We start from the raw sequence: 26,077 nt of genomic DNA, 5'->3' as shown, positions 1-26,077 counted from the left end.
GGACATTGACCATATCTTACTCCTTTGGCAGAAATACAAATTAGGACAGCAACTTAGCAGAGTGTCTTACAAGTCTTAAAATTGCTCATAATCTTTAACTCAATTATTTTGCTCCTAAACATTTATTGTAAAAATCAAGTGTGAGCAGTATTCTTTATAACAGAATAAAACTATTTAAACACACACACAAATAATAAAAGGAAAAGAAAGGTTTTTTTTCTCCCACATAAAGATTACCTAAAATACAATGCCTCTAGTCAAAGAAATTTTATGAAGCTATCAAAAATTATTTGGAAGAAGTGTACATATTGGCATTGACATGCGCTGGTAATATATAATGAAGAAGCAGGTGACAAAACAGTAGGTGCAGTGAGATTCAATTTTTAAAAACTATGTTGTCAGGAGAGCAGCTATTCTCATTTATTGCATTTGATCTTTCTCCTGATGCTAATGTCAACATTTTGACTAGACCCTGGAGAAACTAATGTTTAGAGTTGGCTATATGCACTTCTGATGAAAGTAGGGCAGAAGGGATGCACCCATATTCTCAATCCACACAAGGTGTACCTGAAGGTTGTAATTTCTATAAATAATGTGTTCTCTACATAGGTAATTCATGTAGTTTTCTAGAGCAGAATTCATCCTTGTACCAGGTCCTTGCATGAAGTATTATGAGAAAGGCAGCTGTCTCCTTTCAGATCTCTGACCTTCACCATGCATATGTCTTGCACCATTTTCTGGGTGCATGCCTCATCACTCCAATAAGTACCTAACTGAGTGGCATGACAGCTTTTTCCTTCAACTAACCCTTGTGTACTGTGTTTCAGAATCATGGGAAAATGCCAGACCTCTTTCCTTCCAAAAGAAGCCATTAAAAACTGTGTATATAGTTCTCTCCCCGCATTTCTATCTACATTTATATTTCCCAATGCCCTACAGTTGCCAATAACTTGTTATATTATGTTTAGGCTAAAGCTGCTTCCTTACACATTTCAAGTTTAGTCTAAAGGTTTTTCTGTGCGTAGTGAACTGTCACCTAACTGGATATGTAAAGAGACTGTAACCTACCAATAACTCTAGTTTTGGCCATTCAAAAGTGACCAACTGTTCAATCCGTGTTCACATAAGGCAAACATCAAGCTGTAACAAATCCAGCTGTTTCTTTACCTCACTTCCATTTTCTGATGTTACTTTCCTTTTTCTGTCTATAAATCCTTGCTGACCATGTGGAAGCACCAAAGTACCTCTGAACCTATTCTGGTTTTGGGGGCTGCCTGATACACAAATTGTTTTTTGCTCAATTAAACTCTTAAATATAATCTGTCTAAAGTTTTGCTTTTAACAGACATTAGTCTCATGCCTTCAAAAAAACTTAAGCAGTAGCAGGCACTAATTACTGATTCTCTGGCTTGTTTTGTCTTGCTAATTTGTCTTTCTGTTTTTGCAAATTATGTGCCCTCTGTTTACATCCTTAAATTTCATTGTTGCCCTAGATTCTGTTCTTGGTGCTGCTAAATATTAAGAATTTGGGGAGTAAGGGTATCAGAGTTTTAGGGCCAGAAGCTGGTAGCATGTATAATTTGCAAAATTCAAGAATTGATAATATTTTATGTTGAATAACTTAAAATAAATGCTATTTTTGTAATATAAAATACATAAATTAAAACTTACGGTTGTTAATCTCAGTCCACCAACTTGAGTGTACAAGAAACATCACTCTCTGATAATGGTTTGTCTCAAATCGCATCTTGAATCATAATCTGAATCGTAATCCCCAGGTGTTGAGGGAGGGACCTGATGAGAGCTGATTGGATCATGGGGGCAGTTCCCCCATGCTATTCTCATGACAGTGAATTAATTCTCACGAGATATGATTGATTGGTAAGTGTAGGGCTCTTCCCCTTTGATTCTCTCTCTCTCACCTGCCACCTTGTAAGACATGCCTGCTTCCAATTCTGCTGTGATTGTAAGTTTCTTGAGGCCTCCACAGCCGTGTGGAACTGTGAGTCAATTACACCTCTTTCCTTTATAAATTACTCAGTCTCAGGTAGTATTTTTATAGCAGTGCAGTGTGAGAATGGATTAATACACCCAGTCTCAGGCCGTTTTTTTAATAGCAATGTGAAAATAGACTAATACACTATCTTTCCCTTTAAATAAGTTTATTTTGATTCTGACTTCTCATCTCATCATCTTGTTAGGATAATCACTTGTTTTTCCTAAACTAGCATTATTGGACTCCTGCTTTCATCCTAGTTTCCCTGGCGTCCAGGAGACTTCTATGATAATGAGAAAATGGATAGGATAAAGGGTCACTGACCTCTTTCACTACATGTTTAGTGTTAACAGCTCTCCATTCAATGTCATATAAGTTGCATGCCATAGAGGGCCCTCTATGCATAGGGCCCTCTGCTGTACCCTGCCATATTTTGGAGTCCCAGGCCTAGGATCTAGCTTCCTATACCCTGTATCCATTCGTGCTGAGGCCCTACTATATTCCTGAGGTGTCAAAAGCGTAGAGAGCACAAATTTGCCTTAATAGATGTCCTGATTTTTTGCTTTCCTCTATCACAGGAGTCAATCACTTTTTCTAGCTTTAGGGAAGCCCCTCTGTCCCAGATTTTTCTCTGAAATTACTATTTTCTTTAATTTGAAGAGTTTTAACATCTATGACTGTTCTCAGCAAATGTATGTCCATTTCCAAGGAACATAAGGCACAGGGTATAACATCTGTTAGAATGAAAATTAAGGAGAGGAGAATATAGACAATCTTATAATAAATTAATATTTTTAAAAATGTATTGGGAAATAGCATTAATCTTAAAAAGAAAATACTTTAATTCCACCTTTGATACAATAAAAAATATATAGGTTGCAATGATATTTAATGAGAAACCTTGAAATAAAATAATATTTTACACATAATATTTTGTGAATTCAAAGTCCTGTGTGTGTGAGACTTATCACAATGGAGTTATTGATGTCAAACCCTAACAAAATGGAGTCACGAGGCCATGAAGGCAGGGTCCTCATGCATATTTGTCTGACAACAGGAGCTATCATCAGAGGACTCTGCCAAAAACACAACCATGCAGTTAAAGATGATGAGGACTTATTTCTGTGAGGACTTATTTCTAGTAAAAGCCAATCCTAACCACAACCTTGAAAGTAACCTTACTAAACTGCAACCTTGCAGTCAGGGTTGTTCCTGTGAAGACACTCTCCTAGCAATGGCTTGTACACACATTATCACATGTAACAATCCCCTGTAACTAATGAACTTTTAAAACAACCTGAATGCAATTTGACTTTTTTTCTTTAAAAGTTTCTCCTCAATCTCCCTGGATATGGTTATAATTAATATATATAGCCTGGACAATAATCCCTCTAGTATTTATGAACATATTTTCTTTTCTTCACCTATAAGGATACATATATACTAAAAATAAAGGGATGGAAAAAGGTATTCCGTGTGAATGCAAACCAAAAACAAAAAAAGCATGAGTAGCTATAGTTACATCAGACAAAATATATTTCAAAATATATTTCAAGACAAATACATAAGAAGAGACATAGTAGGTTATTTTACTATGAAGAAGTTATCAATTCAACAGGAGGATAAAACAGTTGTAAATATATATACACCCTACCTTGGAGCACCCAAATATGCAAAGCAAACATTATTAGAGCTACAGAGAGTGATCAACACCAATACAAAATAGCTAGAGATTCAACACCCAACTTTCAGCATTGGACACATCTCCTGGACAGGAAAACAATGAAGAAACATTGGACTTAATGTGCAGTATAGAACAAAAGTACCTAATAGATACTTACAGAAAACTTTTTTAAGTGCTCCAGAATTGACAGTTTTTTCTCCTGAGTACATGGATCATTCTCAAGGACAGGCCATATGTTATGACACAAAACAAGTCATATAGCATTCAAAAAAATAAAATAATATCAAGCATCTTCTATGAATACAGTGCAATAAAACTATAAATCAATCACAAGATAAATTTTGGAAACTATACAAATACATGGAAATTAAACAATATGATCCTGAAAGACCAGTGGGTCAATAAAATAATTAAAAATAAAACTGGAAATTTTTTAAACAAATGATAATGAAAATGTAACAAAGTAAACTTTTTGAGATACAGCAAAAGCAGCACTAAGAGGGAATTTTATACCTGTAAGTGCCTACATCAAAAAAATAGGAAAAACATCAAATAACCTGACAATGCATCTGAAATAACTAGAAAGGCAAGAGCAAATAAACCCCCAAATTAGGAGAAAAAATAATAATAATCAGAGTAGAAACAAATAAAATTGAAATAAAGAAAACAACACAAAAGATCAACTAAATAAAAAGTTTGTCTTCTGAAAAGTTAAACAACACTGGCAAACCTTTTTCTAGACTTAGAAAGAATGAAGACCCAAATAAATAAAATCAGAGATAAGAAGGAGCTATTACAACTAATAGTGCAGACATTTAAAGGAACATTAGTGGTTACTATAAGCAAGTATATACCAATAAATGGAAAAGTCAGGAAAACAAATGTATAAATTCGTGGATACATACAACCTTCAGAGACTGAACCATGAAGAAATCCAAAACATTCACAAATAAATAACAAGTAGCAATATTGAAGCTGTAACAAAAAGTCTCTCAGTAAAGAAAGTCCTGTTGCCCAGTGGATTCACTGCTGAATTCTACCAAATATTTAAAGAATAACCGACACAAAGCCTACTCAAATGTTTCAAAAAATAGAGGAAGAGATAATATTTCTAAATTAATTCTACAAGGCCCATATTACACTGATAACAGAACCAGACAAAGACATATAAAAAATAAAAGTGTAGGCAAATGTGTTTGGTGAATGATGATACAAAAATTCTCAACGTAATACTACAAAATTTAATTCAGCAATACAATAGAAAGATCATTCATCATTATCAAGTTCATCATCCCCAAGATGCAAAAATGATTCAACATATGCAAATCAATCAATGGGATACATTATATTAATAGAATGAAGGATAAAAATTATATGATAATTTTAACTGATGGGGAAAAAGAATTGATAAATTCAATATCCCTCCATGATGAAAACCCTCAAAGCAGCAATGTGAATGGAATTGGAGGTCATTATGTTAAGTCAAATAAGCCAGGCATAGAATGACAAATACTGTTTGTTCTCACTTATATGTGGGAGTTAAAAAAGTTGATCTTATGGAGATAAAGAGTACAATAATAATTAAGAAATGCTGAAAAGGATGAGTGTGTGTATGTGGATAGGGAGTGATGAAGAGAGGATGGTTAATGAGTACAAACATACAGTTAGAAGGAAGAAATTAGTTCTAGTGTTCTATAGCAGAGTAGGGTGAATATAATTATCAACAATTTATTGTATTCAAAGTAGGTAGAAGAGAGGTCTTAAAATGTTCCCAACAGGTAGAAATGATAAATACTCAAGGTGATGGATCCCTCAAAAACAAATAAATAAAAACAAACAGAGACCTGAGATGACTTCTTTGGTGAATTGGGAGGCGATGGTGACCATGATCAATGGCTTCTCACCTTCTTCCATCAAGAGGTAGAACATCCTCACCCCTTGATTGTGGATGGTCTTGTGGCATATTTTGACTGAAAGAAGGTGGCAGAGTTCATCTTCCAGAATTTCTGGGTGCCTCCACTTGCTCTTTTGGCATCCTATCCCTGTAACTTCAATAAGCTAGGCTTGATGAGACACCACATGGGTCAGAGTTGAGTTAGCCCAATTGTCCTAGTTGAAGCACCAGAGATGGGACAGCTAGCACAGATCAGCAAAGCTATATACCTGATGCACAAATGACCACAGATCCATGAGGAATTCTAGCCAAGATCAGAGAAAACATCTAGCAGAGCAAATCTGCAGCAGAGCGAGTCAAATAATGTATTGTTATTTTAAGCCACTTTTTTGGTAACTTCTTATTGCCTGAATAAAGACCAAAATACAACCAAAAATAAAGACCAAACTCTCTAACATAATATATGAAATATTCTGCATTTTAGCCTTGATCTAAGTCATTTTATTTCCTAACACACTAAGCCTATTTTGCTGTAATATGGACCAGGGACCATCTTCATCAAGATAAAATATAATTCTTCTTTAAAATGTCACCAATCTAGAGCTAATGAATTAAAAATACTGAGTATCAAAATTAGTTGCAAAAATTTCAAAGAGATGATTAAGCCACATCCTAGTCATAATGAAATTGAATCTTTAGAAGTAGAACCTAAGAATCACTCATTTTCATTTAACTCCACAAGATATTTTGATGGGACTGATTCTCTCCCTTCCAGTTGGAGAATCAATGTCCTAAGTTCCAGTCAAGCTGTTCTTCAAGCACACAAAATCCTGCCATGTCTTTGATCATGATGTCATATTTCTAGAATGTCCTTTCCATGCTTCCCTACCCAGTGATCTCTTTTCTGAAGACTGATATGAGGTGTTTTCTCTCTGTAGCTTCCCTTGGAACCCTTAAACCATAATCTGTACATTCACAACACTGTGTGCATAGGTAGTCTATAGCAGTCATCCTATTTTCTAAAAATATTTGTTTATACATCTGGCTTCCATTTGATACAGCTAGTCTCAGGGCCAGAACTCTTGTTCTTATTGCTTTTCATACCTCCAGAGTCTACTTCACTCTGGGTAGGAATCCAATAAATACTTGTTAAATAGAATTAAGTTGATATTCTTCATAAAGGTCTTCTTTAAGCCATAGATAAATATTTTACTTAAAAAGTTGTGAATTCTCAGAATACAAATATGTATTATTTTTTAACTGTTATTTTAAAGAACTATATTCGCAGGTCTTCTGCTCTATGTAATATACAGGAGATATGATTCAGAATGCGGTATTTTTATAGCATTGAAAATTCTTTTATCTCTCTGTTATGTATTCCTTATTCAGTCACCTGAGATTTTTATTACATTATTGATATATTTTGTCTTCAGAACCATGTTATCTCTTTAATTAGAATTTTTAAAAAATGATTAAAAATAAGTTTATACTTTATGCTATCTACAGGTTTCTACAATGTTAAATTCCAAACAGAACCCATTTTTAAGAGTTGAAATATTATCATGTTTTAATTACATGGTCTGTGTATAATTACTGTAAACTAAATAATTACTTTACACTTAACAAGAAATTTATTTCCAAAGTGTCAAATAATATATGACTTACCCAAATGCTTGTGGAATATGTTTGCTGCAAGCATTATTTCACCACTCTATCAGATTGCATGTCTCTGGAAATGTAATTATTTTATGTAATTATATAAGTATCTAAGTAATTTATACCATGTTTATTAAGTGGGTTTCCTTTTATGTATTAATAAAACATTTTACTTCAATGGTGTTTAAATAAAAATAGTGAAAAAATGATACATATTCCTTATACTGTTAGCTCTTTGAAGCAGTATTCTTGAATTTTATACAGCTTACATTAGGCTTGTAAATATAGTAGTTTACAGGCTTTACCTTTAACTTCAATTTATTAGCATCAGGGGAACTGCTTTCCTGTAAAGCTTGTTAGCAGCAATAGAGGATGAGGAGTAGACAGGATAAGAATTTCCTAGATTCCTTCTTTTATGTATTAGTCTGTTCTCACACTGCTATTAAGATACTAACTGAGACTGGGTAATTTATAAAGAAAAGAGAGTTAATTGACTCACAGTTCTGCATGGCTGGAGAGGCCTCCGAAAACTCACAATCATGGTGGAAGGGGAAGAGGCACGTCCTACATAGTGGCAGGTGAAAGACAGAAAAAAAGTGAAGGGGGAAGAATCCCTTATAAAACTCTCAGATCTGGTAAGAACTCACTCACTATCATGAGAACAGCATGGGGGAAACCACCACCATGATCCAATTACCTCTCCCTGGGTCCCTCCCTCTATACATGGAGATTATGGGGATTACAATTCAAGATGAGATTTGTGTGGGGACACAGCCAAACCATATCACTGTACTTCTGGGGGAAGATCAACAATGTTTATTTTACCACTTCAGTTTTTTTGTAAACAATTCATTTTACAGATAAATGTAAAATTTCAGAACCTAGAAATAATCATCCTAAGTATCTTTATTAGTTGGAGGCTAATTACTGTATCTTGAAATAATACACTCACATAGGGGTCTTACTTGGTTTATTATCAGCAGCAATATCAGTATCACTACTTAATATATTGTATACTACACAGTAATTAAGACCAAGGCCAAATTCCTCCTGAAAGGAATCTATTTGATGTGGTACTTCAGAGCTTTGGTGAGGATTCTGCTGCCTCAGTTATTTTTCTGGTTACAGGTATCTTGATTATTGTAAGCCCAAGGCTCATTCAGGTAATCTCTGCTTAAGAGCACAATATTCCCAGACAACTTTTATAAGCAGCATCAAGAAATGCTGACTAAACTCATTCATAGCGTTGGCAGCATGGAGGAAAGTTCCTGAGTTGCTTACATTGAAAAAAATCTTTGCAACTTACAGTTCTGTTAATTATTAGATAGGTCAAATATTTGCTGGTACTAAGAAAAAAATTCTTCAAAATATGAATTGGATGTGGCCTAGATCCAGAGGCTTAGGGTTATATGAATCAAATATGACAACATTGCAAAAAAACAAGTTAATAGGGTCCCTGCTCTCCAGGACTATATAAACTAGTTCTTCAAGTTCCTAACTTGGCTTCCTTGAGACAATGATAAACTTTTTTTCTAGTTCTTTGAACGCTTATTCACTAGCTCTTTCTGTTCACGCTACTTTCCAACTGGGAACATACCCAAACCTCAAACTCTGGTTATCTGTCTGTCTCTGTATCATCTCTTTTGGTTGTCACCTCTCTGGTGGTGACTACTTTGTTTAGATAACATTTTAGCAAACATCTGCTTTGTGATCCATACTGTACTATAATATGTAGTTCTGTAAAAGTGATTAAAACCAGGTGTCTGCCCTTATGGTGTATACAAGCTAGTGAATGATTAAAATTGGTAAGAAATACAGGTAATGTGGCATAGTGGAAGCAAATGTACTTGATTAGAATTGAAACAAACATATATTCAATTCTCAGGTTGATTACTAATTTACTGTGTATTCTTGATAAAAAATTCTTCTCTTCTCTGTGCTATTGATGAAGTGAGTGGGTTAGACTAGAATGATCTAAATGTTCTTTAAACTGTAACCATCAACAGACTCAATATGATTTTTAGAGCAATAATCAAATAAACCAGGATTAATTTATTTCATTTTGCGCAAAGTTCCACTGGCAACAAAATAAATTTCTTGTCTAGAGAAAGGACTTCTGGGGAGCCTCAAAGCAGGCAATAGCTTTCAACAGGTGCATACTCTTCTGTCTCTTATCTCATAAGACATGCTTCTTTCCCAGGGTACAGAGAAAGGGAGCAAGTATCTAAAGAAAAATATTAGGGTTCTTTTCCTGGCATATTGGGAATCTCATTTGAAGGACATTTTTTTTTTTTAGTTATACCTCTGGAAGTGAGTTGTAGGGTCAAAGTGTTTGTGGATTTTAAATAATTTTAATATTAAAAATTGCCCTCTGGAAAGGTTCTACAAATTTTCATCCCCTTGCCAACATTTACTTATCTTGTGTTTGGTCTATTTCTTTCATCTTTGCCAAACTGGTAGGTTAAACCATCTTTTGCTTTTTATGACAGTGTTGATAATCACTGTAAGCTTTCTCTGCTCCAAGTAAGCCCAGCTCTGTTTGAGGGGTGGGTAAAAATATGTTATTAAAGCTTTATAGTTTATTTTGAAATCAGGTAATGTGATGCTTCCAGCTTTGTCCTTTTTGCTTAAGATTGCTTTGGCTATTCAAGCTCTTTCATGTTTCACGGAAATTTTAGGATTTAAAATCTGTGAAGAAAGGCACTAGTATTTTGTCGGGAATTGCATTGAACCTGTAGATTATTTTTAGTAGTATTGACATGGACAATATTAATATTAATTAATATCATTCTGGTATTAATTGTTTCAATTCAGGAACATGTGATAGCTTCCCATTTATTTGTGTCTTTGATCACTTTCCTCAATGTTTTGTAGTTTTCAGTATACAGGTCTTTTACCTTCTTGGTTATGTGCCTATATCATCTTAAACCTGAAATGTATGTGGCTGCTTCTATGGCAGCCTTTTTTTTTTTTTCCAGAAACAAATTATTTTTGACAGCTAAATAAATTCTATGTTGTAGCTTATTTGATTTTCTTCAGAGGTTTAGATAATTATATGTACCAGATGCTTCAATAATGTAGACATATTTCCTATTTTTTATGTACAAAACTTTTATATCTTTTGATGTTTATTTATTATCAATCTTATGATAGCTTTTACTATCTAAAGATCACATGACTCAACAATGTGAACGTATTAACTACTTAGCAGGGTGGTAAATTTTTATTGAGATTTTACTAACAAAACACTAATCCAAATGCAAGATTTTTCTTATTGTACAAAGGCTATAATTAAAAAGTAAAGTAAGTTTTGAAACAGAGGGAGAGAATTTACCAATTACATTTTGTGTCATACTCTTTTTGGTTTTGCCTTTTGTGTGATGATCAGCTGATTATTTTGAATTGGATGCTAGCATATTTTCTGGGTCACATACTCAGTGTGAATTCTGAATTGAACTTCAACCCAGAGTCCAAAAGACAGGCTGAGGAAATAACTGGCCAAGTTGGAATTCTCAAGAACAAGTGAAGTATGCTGAAGCTGTTCATCTGGAGGCCATGCTTACAGCAGTGCTGGTGAAAGAGGGAGAAGAAGCAGATAAAGTTATTATAATAAGAGCAAAATATTAACTGGCAGAAAGGAGGCACCAGATGAAGAAACACAATTTTAAATCCATCCTATATTTCTAAAACTTAAGTTTTAAAAGAAATGTTATGTGTTTACAGAATTATTTCTTTGGAATAAGTGTCCTAACTTTATTTAAGGGGAATTCTATCCCCAAGGGAGAGAAAGTACAACTGCCATATAATCATATTATTTTCAATGCTTCCTTATTACAAGAGATTTACAATATTTTATACTGTTGAAATCTAAACTGTGGTAGAAATACCCTCAAAGCTTGTTATTATCTCCCGTTTATCTTTCTATTCTCAGCTCCTAGAAAAGAAATAGCCATATAGTGGGTATTTAAGAATTGTTTGAATGAATGGTACTCTTGGTTACTCCAATTAATAGCTGAAGGGTATACAATGGAAATGGCAGTTACATTTTATAGAAACCTCAAACAATGCCCTCTATTTCTAATGTATCGCTTCTATACTGCACCTTTTATAAAATTATGTTTGCAGTTAGAAATTCTAAGCCTCTGTGCTCCCTTTCATGGGAGCACATATGAAATTTTCCTATGGAGCTTTTAACTTTGCACTGGGCAAAACTTCAGTTTAGAGCAGGGACACAACTTCTATTCTGAGCCAGATATCTTAGAAAAATATTTGCTATTATAAGGTCCCTGCCAGAGCCATGGATTTGTGAAAAAATCGTCCTCATTCTAGAAAAGCAACTCTGAGCTCATATATTATTGAGAATGAATAAGCAGAATTTTTATATACCAAACTGATCATTATCAATGTAGTTATTCAAATGTAGCTTTTCTTCTCAATGTTTGAGGTTAAAATGTCTTTTACATACAGTACGGCATTGGACATACGCATGCATTCATACATGCCCACGCACATAGCCCACACCCTCTATTATGGGGAGTGCATCAATCCAAGCCATCAAATGCACAACACAGCATTTGAAGGTCAGGTCTCAACTATAATGTCACCCTTGAAATCTTCCATTGAATGATACTATTAATGATTATAGTGACATGTATGATATTTAAACAATGACTAACCACAGGCTCCTAAGAACAATTAAAACTCCCAAGGGCAAATTTAAAATGAATGTTATTAGAGGTCACTGCTACGTAATGAGGGTTTGTTAATGATTTCATTCATTGACTTTGAGTTGTTGTCAAATTTTTTTAAATACACGTTTCAAAAATTTATAATCTCTAGTTAAGAAGTTCTCATTATCTCATTAGTGTTGCTAAAATATTCAGAGGATAAAATGTTGATTGCAAGTGGGTTATTCTGATATCCAGTGAAATGAAAGGATTAGCCATTTTCAAAGGAATGCACGTTTTGGTTTGTACTTCTAAAAATAACTTTACCTTATGGATCAATTTTACCAAAAAGAAAAAGAAAAAAGACAGAAAAAAGAATCACTGCTTATTTGAGGATGAACATTTGGTTATTTATTTTGAGTAACTAATTCTGAAAATTCAACTTCTGAATTTGTCCAATTTCACTTATTATAAAAAAAATTGAATGGGAGAACCAGAAGCTGTATTTATGGAAATGCAACAGAACAAAGAAATATGGGTATCAAACCAGCCAGTCTAAAATTTGGTTTTAAATAAGAATATCTATCAAACATTCTAAACTTTATGTTTTTGTTAACTTTATTCTTTTTAAAACCAATCAAATAACAAACATTGATTGTATGTTTAAAACCAATCAAATAACAAACATTATTACTGGGATCTGATATTTGTTGTAATAACAAATATTACAATAATGGGATCTGATATTTGTTGAATGCCTACTAAGCAAGTTTCTACTGAAATTACTTCTGTTGATGACTTTTAAAGATATAACATGAAAATAATGCAGTTATTAGCATTTTTATGTTTTACAATTGAGAAAACTGGGGTTTATAGGTTGTGAAGTAATTTGCCCAAAGGCATACAGCTAATTGGTAGCTAAGTCAGAATTCAAACTTTGGTTTGAAATCCAAACCACAAAGATAATACAAATAATGGCCTTTGTTCTAAAGTGTCTGATAATCTAATTAGCCTCCCTACATGTATTTCCTGTGCAAAACTGTTTAAAAATGATCTGTGTGGTGAGTTTCATTAATGATGATAATGATTAAAAGCATATATGTGCTTACTATTTGCTACACACCCTACCGATTGCTTTACTTACATTAGCTCATTTAACCTTCAAAAATAGATTTTTCAGGTAAGGAAGCTGAGGCACATGAAGATTAAGTGAGTTTGTCAATGTCGGATATCTAGTATATGATATAGTCATAATCAAAACTCGGGTCTATAATACTCCAGATTCTAAAATCTTAACACCTGTACTCTACTATGGATTACTAATGTAATCTGAGAAGGTAAAGATTACATCCTTCCTGTGTTAGAAGAGGGGAAATATGTTTTCACTAAGATTAAGTGGCCAGAGCGGTTCATGCCAGTAATCTCAGCACTTTGGGAGGCCAAGGTGGGTGGATCACCTGATGTCAGAAGTTCAAGAGCACCCTGGCCAACATGGTGAAACCCCGTCTCTACTAAAAATACAAAAATTAGCTAGGAGTGGTGGCAGGCGCCTGTAACCCCTGCTACTCAGGAGGCTGAGGAGGAGAATAGCTTGAACCTGAGAGACAGAGGCTGCAGTGAGCTGAGATTGTGCCACTGCACTTCAACTTGGGTGACACAGTGAAACTCTGTCAAAAAAAAAAAAAAGGACAGAAGGTGTCGATAGACACTTAGGTTGCTTTCAAATCTTGGCTATTGTGAACAGTGCTGCAACAACCATGGAAGTGCAGATATCTCTTTGATATATTGATGTCCTTTCTTTAGTGTATGTACACAGCAGTGAGATTGCTGGATTGTATGGTAGCTCTATTATTAGTTTTTTGAGGAACCTCCAAACTGTTTACCTTAGAGGTTGTACTAATTTACATTCCCACCAATAGTGTACAAGAGTTCCTTTTCACAACATCCTTGTCAGCATTTGTTATTTCCTGTCTTCTGGATATAAGAAGACATTTTAACTGAGGTGAAATGATATCTCAGTGTAGTTTTGATTTGCATTTCTCTGATGATCAATGATGTTGAGGACCCTTTCATGTGGATCTTTGTCATTTATATGTCTTTAGAGAAACGTCTATTCAAAAATTTTGCCCATTTTTTTATTGAATTATTTGATTTTTTTCTACAGAGTTGTTTGAGCTCCTGATATATTCTGGTTATTAATCCTTTATCAGGTGGGTAGTTTGCTAATATTGTCTTCTATTCTGTGGAATGTCTCTTCACTTTTTTGATTTTTTTTTTCTGTGCAGAAGCTTTGTAACTTGATCTGAACTAATTTGTTCATTTTGCTTTGGTTGCCTATGCTTGTGCAGTATTACTCAAGATATTTTTGTCCAGATCAATGTCCTGGAGAGTTTCCTCAATGTTGTCTTGTAGTAGTTTCATAGGTCAAGATCTTAGATTTAAGCCTTCAATCGATTTTGATTTGATTTTTGTAAATGGAAAGAGATAGAGGTCTAGTTTCATTGTTCTTTGTATGAATAGAGTTTTCCCAGTACAATTTATTGAAGAGACTGTGCTTTCTTCATTGTGTGTTCTTGGCAACTTTGTCAAAAATGAGTTCATTTATGGCTGTGTGGGTTTCTTTCTGAGCTCACTATCTCATTCCATTGGCATATGTGTCTGTTTTTATGTCAGTACCATGCTGTTTTGGCTACTATACCTCTGTAGTATAATTTGAAATCAGGTAATGTGATTCCTCCAGTTTTGTTCTTTTTGCTCAGGACAGCTATGCCTATTTTGGATCTTTTGTGATTCCATATTAACTTTAGGATGGCATTTTTCTATTTCTGTGAAGAATGTTGTTTGTATTTTGATAGGGATTACATCAAATCTATAGGTTGCTTTAGGTAGTATGGACATTTTAACAATACTGATTCTTCCAATCCATGAACATAGAATGTATTTTTAATTTGTTGTGACCTCTTCAATTTTTTCCATCAGTATTTTCAAGTTTTCATTATGGGGATCTTCCATATCTTTGCTTAAGTCAATTCCTGCTTATTTGTAGCTATTGTAGATGGCATTACATTTTTTATTTCTTTTTCAGATTGTTCACTGATGGCTTATAAGAATGCTACAGGTTTTTATATAATTATTTTGTATCCTGCAAATTTCCTGGATTTGTTCATTAGTTCTAGTAGTTTTCTGGTGGACTCTTTAGATTTTTCCAAATATAAGATCATATCAGCCACAAATAAGGATAATTTGACTTCTTTGATTGCAATTTGTATGTCCTTTATTTCTTTCTCTTGTCTGATTGCCGTAGCTAGGACTTTCCAGGACTATGTTCAGCAACAGTGGTGAAAGTGGATATACTTGTTGTGTTTCAGATCTTAGAGGAAAGACTTTCTGTTTTTCCTAATTCATTATGACACTAACAGAGGTGAAAATGTACAACATTTTGTTATACATGGCCTTTGTTGGGTTGAGTTATGTTTCTTCTCTACCCAGATTTTGAAGAGTTTCATCATCAATAAATGTCAAACCATTTGAAATGAACATACATTTTTTGTCCTTCATTGTGTTGAGATGATGTATCAAATTGATTGATTTGCATATGTTGAACAATCCTTGTATCACAGAGATAAATCTCACTTTGTCATGATAAATAATATTTTTAATGCATTGTTGAATTTAGTTTGTTAGTATATTCTTGAGGATTTTTGCATCAATATTCATCAGAGGTATAGGTCTTTTGTATTTTTTTTGATGTGCCTTTGTCTGGTGTTTATATCAGGGTAATAATGTCCTTATACATGAGTTTGGAAATATTCTCAACTCTTTTATTTTTTGGAATAATTTAACTAGGGTTGGTATTAGTTCTTCTTTAAATGTTTGGTAGAATTCAGCAGTGAGGTCATCGGATGCCATGCTTTTCTATACTGGGAAACTTTTTGTTATGACTTTGATCTTACTACTTGTTAGTGGTCTGTTCAAGTTATTATTGTTTTTACTAGTGATATGATTTAGTTTCTAGCTTTTATTTTTTGTGTAGCCATTGTGTGTTTTTCGGTTTCAGGTTACCATGACATTGCAAACACTATCTTCTAACTCATTATTTCAGTATGATTACAAATTAACAGTTTGTATGAACAAACAAGCATGCAAGCCAGAAAAAAACAAAAAAAAATCTAATCAAACTAAAAAACTAAGCAAAAACGAAATCTTAACTTCACCTCCTGGCTTTTTAACTGTATATATTATTTTGCTATTTATGTTTTGAAAGTTGTTGTATTTGTTATTTTTTATTGATTCATCATTTAGTCTTTCTACTTAAGAATAGTTTACACACCACAGTTACCATGTTATAATATTCTGTGTTTTTCCGTGTAGTTATTATTACCAGTGAGTTTTGTACCTTCAGATGATTTCTTATTGATCATTAATGTCCTTTTCCTACTGATTGAAATACTTCCTTTAGTGTTTCTTGCAGAATAGGACTGGTGATAATGAAATCCCTCAGCCTTTGTTTTTCTGGAAAAGTTTTTATTTCAACTTCATGTTTAAGAAATCTTTTTACTAGTTATATTATTGTTGCCAAACATATTTGAGCTCCATTTTATGTTATTTGTTTTTTTTCTCTTGCTGCTTTTAGGATTCCTTCATTATCCTTCATCTCTGGGAATTTTATTCATTAATGCTTTGGGATACTCTTCTTTGGATTAAATCTGCTTGGTGTTCTATAATCTTGTACAGGATACTGATATCTCCTTTAGATTGGGAAGTTCTCTGTTATTATCTTTTTGAATAAACTTTCTACCATTATCTTGTTCTCTACCTCCTCTTTAAGGCCAGTAACTCTTAGATTTGCCATTTGAAGCTGTTTTCTTGGGTCCTGTAGGCACGCTTTATTGTTTTATATTCTTTATTCTTTTGTCTTTTCTGACTATATTTTGAAATTATCTTTAAGATGACTAATTCTTCTGCTTGATCAATGCTGCTAAGAAAAGGCTCTGATGCATTTTTCAGAATGTCAATTGCATTTTCATCTTTGAAATTTCTGCTTGATTTTGAAAAATTATTTAAATCTATTTGTTAAATTCATCTGATAGAATTCTGAGTTCTTTTTCTGTATTATATTGAATTTATTTGAGTTTCCTCAAGATATCTATTTTGAATTCTTCATTTGAAAGGTCACATAGCTCTGTTTCTCCAGGAATGGTCCCTGGTGCCTTGTTTAGTTCATTTGGTGAGGTCATGGTTTACTGGTGTTTTCATACCTGTAGGGGTTCATCTGTGTCTGAGAAGTGACGATTTAGGTATGCATTGCATTTTTCACAGTCTGGGCTTGTTTGTACTTGTCCTTCTTTGGAAGGCTTTCCAGATATTCAAAAGTACTTGAATGTTATGATCAAAGCTGTATGTCCTTTAGGTGGCACCTCAAGCCCAGTAATGCTGTGGTTCTTGCAGACATTTGAAGATAGCACCTTGATAATCTTGGACAAGATCTGGGAGAATTCTCTGGACTACCAAGCAAGGACTCTTTTTCTCTTCTTTTACTTTCTCCCGAACAGAGTCTCTCTCCCTCTCTGTTTTTGAGCCCCCTGAAGTGTAGAGTGATGTGACATAACCACCTATGCGACCAGCCCCACTATGGCTGTTCTGGGTCAGACCTAAAGTGAGCACGACACTGGGTCTTGCTTAATGTTTGCTTGGACTATTACCTGGCTATTGTGTACATTTGCCCACATCTCTGAGGCTCTAATTTCAGCAGGTAACACAGCCAGACAGGCTTATGTCCTTCCCTTCAGGGTGGTGAGTTTCCCCAGGCACAGGGTAGTTCCAGAGGTGCTGTCCAGGAGCCAGGGACTCATGTCAAAAACCTTAGAAGTCTACTTGGTGTTCTATGGTACTGCAGCTGAGCTGGAACTCAAACCACAAGATGCAGTTCTTCCTACTCTTTCCTCCCTGTTCCAAAGGCTTAGGAGCCTCATCTGTGGCCACCGCCACCACAGGCTCATGGGGAGTCTTGTCAGACCACCACCGACACCCCTAAGGCCTATGGGCCCTCCACTCGGCTTGTGGTAAATGTTACCTGGTCTGTGACTCACCCTTCAGGGCAATGGGCTCCCCTCTGGCCCAGTGCAGGACCAGAAGTGCTATCCAAGAGCCAAATCCTGAAATCAGGCACCTGAAGAGCCCCCTTGGTTCTCTACCACCCTGTGGCCAAGCTGGTACTTAAAGTGCACCACAAATTCTCCTTTACTTTCTCCTCTGCTTTTCTCAAGCAGATGGAGTCTTGCCTCATAGTTAACAGAGATAGGAAGGTTCTGAGTTTCACCTGAAGCCAACAAGTCTCAGGATCTCTTCGTGGCCCTCCACGTAGTACCTGGGCATCACTGCCGGTTATTCAGTGTCCAAAGGATCTTCAGTTAGCAAGAGATGAATACTGCCAGAAATGGGTACTTCCTTTCAATACACCAGGTTCCCTCTGGCCTATGGTGTATCTAGAAATGTCATCCTGGAGCTAGGGCCTTGAGAGGGGTTCCCACAACTCTGACCATTTTTCTATCCTGCAGTGGCTGAGCTGGTATCCAGGATGCGAGACAAAGTCCTCCCTACTCTTTCCTCTCATCTTCTCACATGGAAGGATTAGGTCTCTTTTGGAGCCATGAGCTCTGCAGCTTTGTGTTAGGAGAGAGGTGATGTAAGCATTTCCTTAGCCACCCCTGCTGGTGCCTCAGCAGGTTACACCTCACCCCCCACTCCAAGCCCTCTGGATCTGGGCCCAGTTCAGCAGTAGGACTCACTTAGAGTCGCAACCTACGCTATCTTTCATGTTTATTTGGAGACCCAGAGCACTTTAGCCCATGATGGCAAAGCTTGCAGGAACTCCAAATCCAACTGCTGGAATTGGTAATTTCCCTCTGGCTAGGGTTGGTTTAAATGCTCCTTCCATGGGTGGGAATAGGCTGAGTTTAGTCTGGTTTTCCTTTCTGCTATAACAGGACAGCATTGAGTTTAATGCCTCATGATTGCTGCACTTTCCCTCCCCCAGCACACAGAAATGCTCTCTGCTCCATGCCCCTGCTATAGGGTCCTGGGTGAGGGATGATGTTGGTGCTTCAAGGCTGTTTTTTTTTTTTTTTTTTTTCAACCTCTTCAGTGACTTTTCAGTGATATAAATTTATAACAAGGTACTGTGAGTTCTTATCTGATGTTTGGTTATCATAAAGGTGCTTTTTTTGTGTAGACAGTTTTTTAATTGGTGTCTTTGTGGGGACAGGGTTGATCAGTGAAGCCTCCTATTCTGCCATCTTGCTCAGCCTCCTCCTCTCAATGTATTTAATAATAATACATATTTTCTCTCTTAAATTTGAAGAGATCTAGTTTCTAGATGCAGATATGTCTACAGGATAAGCAAATTTCACAATCTAATTTCTGTGTCTCAGTTTTCTCATGTGTAAAATGTAGTTTTATGATACACCAACAGATCACTAAATTATTTTTCACTTATAAGTGCTAATGTTTGATCTTGTGTTTTGATGTAATTTGAATTAGACACTAACCCACAGGTTTTGTACTTTATTCTAAATCAAAATTACTTGAGGAATATTATTAATATGTAGATTCTTGAAACCCATTCCTAGAGATTCTGATTCTCTAGGTCTGGGTGAAGCCCAGAGTTCTACATTTTAACAAGCACTTCCAATAACTATGTTGTTGATAATCTTAGATTGCCCTAGATTATAAACTCTTTGAAGGCAAGGAATATATATTATGTAACATTGTAAATACAGAGTAGCTACTTTATAATTTGCCGAGTGAATAAATGGATTAATATGTTTTACTAGTATGGTAACAAGATAACAATCAAAACAATATTGAGTTACAGTTGGTTTTAAAATATAAATATTTATATACATATATTCAATAAATATGTATAGACAAATTTATGGCCTTACACAACATAATGAGTATCGTTGATATGTGTGAAAAAAATAAATGTCTGTAAAAGTTAACTTATTCAATAAGGAGATCTCAATAACAAAGATTGAAGGGATGCCTAAAATCATTAAAAAAAAAAACAAAAACAAACCTAAGTTTACTTTTAAGCCATTAGAGTACTGAGTGCCTAATTACAAGGAGCTGTGGAGAGGTGCTTCCGGTTTCCATCCCTGAAATGTCATGGCTCTCTCCAGGTTTGGAGGCAAGAAAATCTGTCCCGTGTGTTTATAACCAAAAGCTGTAAATGGCAACTGTGAAAATGCAGAGCTTAGAAGTATTGGCCATAAAAACAATTTTGCAAAGCATGATAACACTACCTATGTGATAGCTGGAGAAATCACCAATATTAAATTGAATTTTGTTTCCAGTAAAACTATAGAACAACAGAATATCAACAAATAGATAAAAGTCATGGAAACCAGCAAAGAGCTTGTAGTCAGGAAGGATGGTATTCAAATTGTAGTCTTGCCAAATGTGTAACTTTAGATATTTTACTTCATTACCTTGAACTTCTGCCAGCTCATCTTTCAAATTAGCATATGAATATCTCTCTCAAAGAAGTGTTGGGAATCTTGGAAATTAAATGAGATATGTTTACCAATACTTGATATGAAATAATAATAATAATATAGTTTGAATGTGTGTCCCCACCCAAATCTCACGATGAATTATAATCCCCAGTGGGGGAGGTGGGGCCTGGTGGGAAGAGATTAAATCATGGGAGCAGGTTTCTCATTAATGGTTTAGCACCATTCCCATGGTGCTGTCCTCATAATAGTGAGTGAGTTCTCAGGAGATCTGGTCATTTAAAAGTGTATGACACCTTCCCCAGCTCCCTCATGATCCTGCTCTGGCCGTGTGACATGCCTGCTTTGCCTCACCTTTTCCCATGGTTGTAAGCTTCCTAGAGCCTCTTTGGAAGCTGAGCAGATACCAGCATCATGCTTCCTGTACAGTCTACTAAATGGTGAGGCAATTAGAATATTTTCATTGGAAATTACACAGTCTCAGGTGTTTCTTTATAACAATATGAGAATAACCTAACACGAATAGTTAGAGGAAGAAAAAGAAGAAGAAGAACAAGGAGGAGGAGGAGGAGAAGGAAGAGAGGAAGAGGCAGAGGAAAAAAATTTATTGATCATTTACCACATCTAAAATATGTTTTCTATGTGTATGACACCTGCTGTCTAAATTAAAGCAATGGTCCTGCAAGGCAGGTATTTTATTTTTATTTTTATTTGAGACAGACTCTCACTCTGTCACCCAGGTTGGAATGCAGTGGTGCTTACTCGGCTCACTGCAACCTCCGCCTCCCGGGTTCAAGTGATTCTCCTGCTTCGGTCTCCCAAGTAGCTGGAATTACAGGCGCCCACCACCCACCTCCAGCTATTTCTTTTTTTTTTTTTTTTTTTTTTTTTTGTAGTTTTAGTAAAGACGGGGTTTCACCACTTTGGCCAGGCTGGTCTTGAACTCCTGACCTCAAGCGATCCACCCACCTCCACCTGCTAAAGTGCTGTGATTACAGGCATGAGACACTGTGCCCGACCAGGTGTTATTTTTATAATCATTGTTTTGCAAAATTAAAGACTGGATGTACAGAAAGGGCAATTAGCCAAAGGTCAGACATCTACTAAATGGCAGAGGCAGGATTTAACCCTGAGGAGATGTACTACAGAGCCTGAGTTCTTATTCTACACAACCTCTTGGTACTTTACAACTGTAATAGCTCATTTAGTAAACTTACCTGATTAAGCATGGTGAAAATTCAATGTTCAATGTAGTAGACTCTACTTATGTTCACCAGTATCCAGTGTCTCCCCCTCTGGAAAGATCATACATTCCTACCCTATTGAACTCAGAAGTGGTCATATCAGTTGATGTGGCCAATGGAATGTGAGTAGAAGCAATGTTTACCACTTTAATGTAGAAGCTTTAAAAACAGTATTAGCTGTGCTATGATAAAGCGAAGTTTGTGTTTTCTTCTGTCATTGATAACCGCAATGCTCAAAATGACGATTGTGCCATTAGCCTTTCCTCTGATTAATAATGACATTGATACAACATAGAGGATCAGAATGCTGTATGTAACTCTCTAGAGATATATTGTGTGAGTGATAAATAAACATGTTCTGATGTAAGCCATTGAGATTTTGGGGTGGGAATGTTTGCTACTAAAGCATAACCTAGTATATTACGACAGATACATCCAGAAAGGTTGAAAAAATAGTAAAAAATAGAAAATGAGCCTGTACCAGAAAAAATGTAAAATGCAATTACAGAGACAGGATTTTGTACAAGATGACATGATGAAATAAAGCTTCATATACACTGTGTCCTTATGTTTATGGAGAAATCAACTATTCATAGACTAACAGTCGATGCTGACTATGAAGTATATTAGGACAGTCAGGGCAACTTTTAATTTCTACTTGTTCTTTTTTTGACAGTACCATTTTTATAATTATATTTGTGAGAACATTGTGCCAGTATCGTGACAGATTAGGCTTAAGAAAACAAATGCAGGAGCAAAAACTAGTTCCTCCTGAACTTTCAAACAGCAAATCTGTTCTTAATGCTGCAGCCGCTTTGAATTGTTATGGTGTTATAATCACCAATCAAAGCTGTTTTGGTTTTGCACAAGTGAAGACACAGACTTAATTTCAATCTAGTAGCATCCTCTCAACCTAACAGTTGAGGTATCTAATTATCTGTCTGTCATATTACAGTTCTTTTTTAAGGTCATGAAGGTCTAACTTATTGACAAATTCAAATGTCACTTTTATACCTTACTCTTCTTAGTACTAATAGTGGATTCAGTAAAACTTGACCTCTAAGATTATGAGCTTCTTGAGGTCAGGGACTGTGTCCTGTACATCTCGGAGAACCTAGTGCTACTATTATTTTGGTAAATATTTATTGAATACCTGAAATTTGCCAGCCAATATACTAGCACTGGGAAATGATAATGAGGAAAAGACAGGCTTGTTGCCATCATGGATTCTACGGATTAGTGGTAGTTGCAGATATTAATCATATTGTTTAATAAATACATAATTAGAAATTGGCATAAGTGATTTGCAGTAAAACAGCAAGATTTCATAAGGTCATACATGATTGAGAAGACGTAGATCACAGTGCTTGGTACAGTATAGTTAATAGTTTTTGGATGATTTGAACTTCTTACACAATTTGATTGGTTTTGACATATGTATACAAAATTATCACTACAATCAAAATGACCAATATTTGCACATGACTAAAATGTTCCTCAAGTCTGTTTGTATTCCATGCCTCCCTCCACTCCCATCTCAAGGCTATCAGTGACCTGTTGTCACTATAAATTACTTTCTCAAATTTACATAAATTTAAATCCATAAATACATATAAATTTAATATTGCAGTATGTACTTTTTTTGTCTTGTTTGTCGTGTTTTTTTAGTTGTTTAAAGTGAGAGGACAAAGCTGATCCCTCTTGCTACATTATGGCCAAAGCAGAAATTCCTAGTTCTAAAATTTCAGTGTTGCTCTTAAGTTTTTATTTAATCAAAGTAACATAGCAAAAAATCAAAAAAGGGCAAAAGGATTTTTGACATAGACATAAAACATCTCTTCCCTATTTATCAGTTTTATTCCCCAAAGTTGACATTTTAATTTTTAAAATATATTTTGAAATGATTTAAAATAGGTAGAAAATTAATGTTATAAAGTTGAGTACTTCTTTGTTTCTCTCTTCTTTCCCATTTTCCTTCTTTCCATGAGATAACCATACTTTTACGATGTGTCTGTCTAATCCATGTCTTTATCATTGTATAACATATTGTACCTTTATAGACAATATAAAGTATTATGATTTGTTTTACATATATACTTCTATGCCATATATTCCAAAACTTGCTTCTCACATTCAATATAATTGTTGAGGTATATTTATGTTGATACACACATATACACATACATATATATACACATACATATGAGAGAGACAGAGAGATAGATTATTGTTTCAATCACTATGTAGTATTTAACTGTAAATGCATACCACAGTTTATTCAATGTCTTACTGAAAGCCATTTGTTTTTGGTACTTTTTGTTAGCATAAACAATAGTGCAATAAACATTGATCTGCCTGTCTTGTATACTAGTGTGAGACACTCATGGTTGATAGGATATGCATATTTACAAATATACTAGCTATCACCAAATTCCTCTCTAAAGCGTAAACAACACCAGCATGGCATGGATAATTTTATTTTCCCACATTCTTGGCAACACACTCAAACACTTCATAAAAAAGCCATCATATTTCACCTAATGTAGTATGTGCGAATATTCTATTACTGTTGCTTAATTTTTATTTCCATGATTATTAGTGAACACTAGACTTTTTCATATGTTTAGTAGCTCTGTGTGTTTTCTTTTGTAGTGTTGTATGAATTTCATGCCCATGTCCTTTAGGCATTTGCCTGTTGGATTGATTGTCTTATTCTATGTGATTTGTAGAAGATTTTTATATGGTTTGAGTGCTGATATTTCCTTGGTTATATGAGTACACTCTCCAAGACTATTGTTTTTTTTTTTAACTTTGCTATGATGTCCATTATCATACATAAATATAGTTATATTAAACGTAAAACACATCAATATTTTCTTTCTAGTTGACAGATAAAAACATATGTGATTACTGTGTACAGCATGATGTTTTGAAATACATATGCACACAAATGCATACATTGTAGAATGGCTAAATTTACTTAATTAACATATACACCACTTCACGAAATTATTTTAGTGGTGAGAACACCTGAAATCTACTCTCTTAGTGATTTGCAAGAATACAGTACAATGTTATTAACTATAGTCACTGTGTTGTAGAAAGATCTCTTGAACTTCTTCTTCTTATCTAACTGAAGCTTTGTATCCTTTGACCAACAGCTCCCCAACACTCCCCATCCCTCACTACCCCAGTTCCTGAAGGACCATTCTACTCTCTGTCATGGATATATTTTCTTGATGTTTTTGCATTTTATTTAACTCTTCCTTTCGTATTATAAAGTTTGATATTTGCTATTTTTTAAAAGATTCATTTCTAATGTTTACATTTTAATCCACCTCGATTCGAGCTCTAATTTATGGAAAGCTTGTTTTTGTAAAAGCATTAGTTTAATCATTCTGTTTCCATTGATTTTTTAATAATAGAAATAATAAAAATCATCATAATAAAGAATAACCATTCAATAAATACCCGACACTGTTTTAAATACTTTATATATGTATTAACAATAATACATTAGATAGATGCTACCAATATTTCCATTATGTAATTGAGTAAACTAAAGCACAGAAGAGAAACTAAGTAGCCCCAAACTACATAGTTATTAAATGGCAGAGTTGATATTGGAAACAAAGCAGTTTGGTTGCAGAATCCTTTATGTTTAGCCTCTATGTCATACAATTTTTCTATCAAAATGCCATATATGTTTAGACATATTTCTAACTTATGTTTTTGTTGTACTGTGTGTTCTTTTTCTTTATTTATATACCAATACCACTGTGTCTCAATCATTTATAGTTATGCGATGTATATTATATATCCCAAACCTGATAGAAACAATCTCTCCATTTTTTTTTAGAATTGTCTCAGCTATTCTTGAACTGTTCCTCTTCCATAGAAGTTGGGAATCAGTGAGTAGCACCAGAAATTTGTTTTTGGAATGTTGGTTGGAATTAATTAAATTGAATTTATAGATTAATTTAGGGAAAATATATATCTTTGTGATATTATTTCATTCTATCTTTCTATTAATGTATGCCTTTTAATGTACTTAGTTCTTTCATGATATAAATGTATTTATCTTATAAATAATATATATGTAACTATAGATATTTAATATTAAAACAATTTGCATTAAATTTAAATGTAATATACAAGCAGATAGATACATAAAACATATATGCAAATTAACATGCAGTTATAAAGTGAATATAAATGGAGCTAAATGATGAGAACACACGGACACATAGAGGGGGAAAAATACACATTAGGGCTTATTGGAGGGTGGAGCATAGGAGAAGGGATAGGATCAGGAAAAATGACCAATGTGTACTAGGCTTAATACCTCGGTGATTAAATAATCTGTACAACAAACCCCCATTACACAAGTTTACCTATACAACAAGCCTGCACATGTACTCCT

The sequence above is a fragment of the Pongo pygmaeus genome, chromosome X (genome assembly GCF_028885625.2).
Source record: "Pongo pygmaeus isolate AG05252 chromosome X, NHGRI_mPonPyg2-v2.0_pri, whole genome shotgun sequence".
NCBI classification, from domain to species: domain Eukaryota; kingdom Metazoa; phylum Chordata; class Mammalia; order Primates; family Hominidae; genus Pongo; species Pongo pygmaeus.
Note: the sequence above shows the minus strand (reverse complement) of the source record.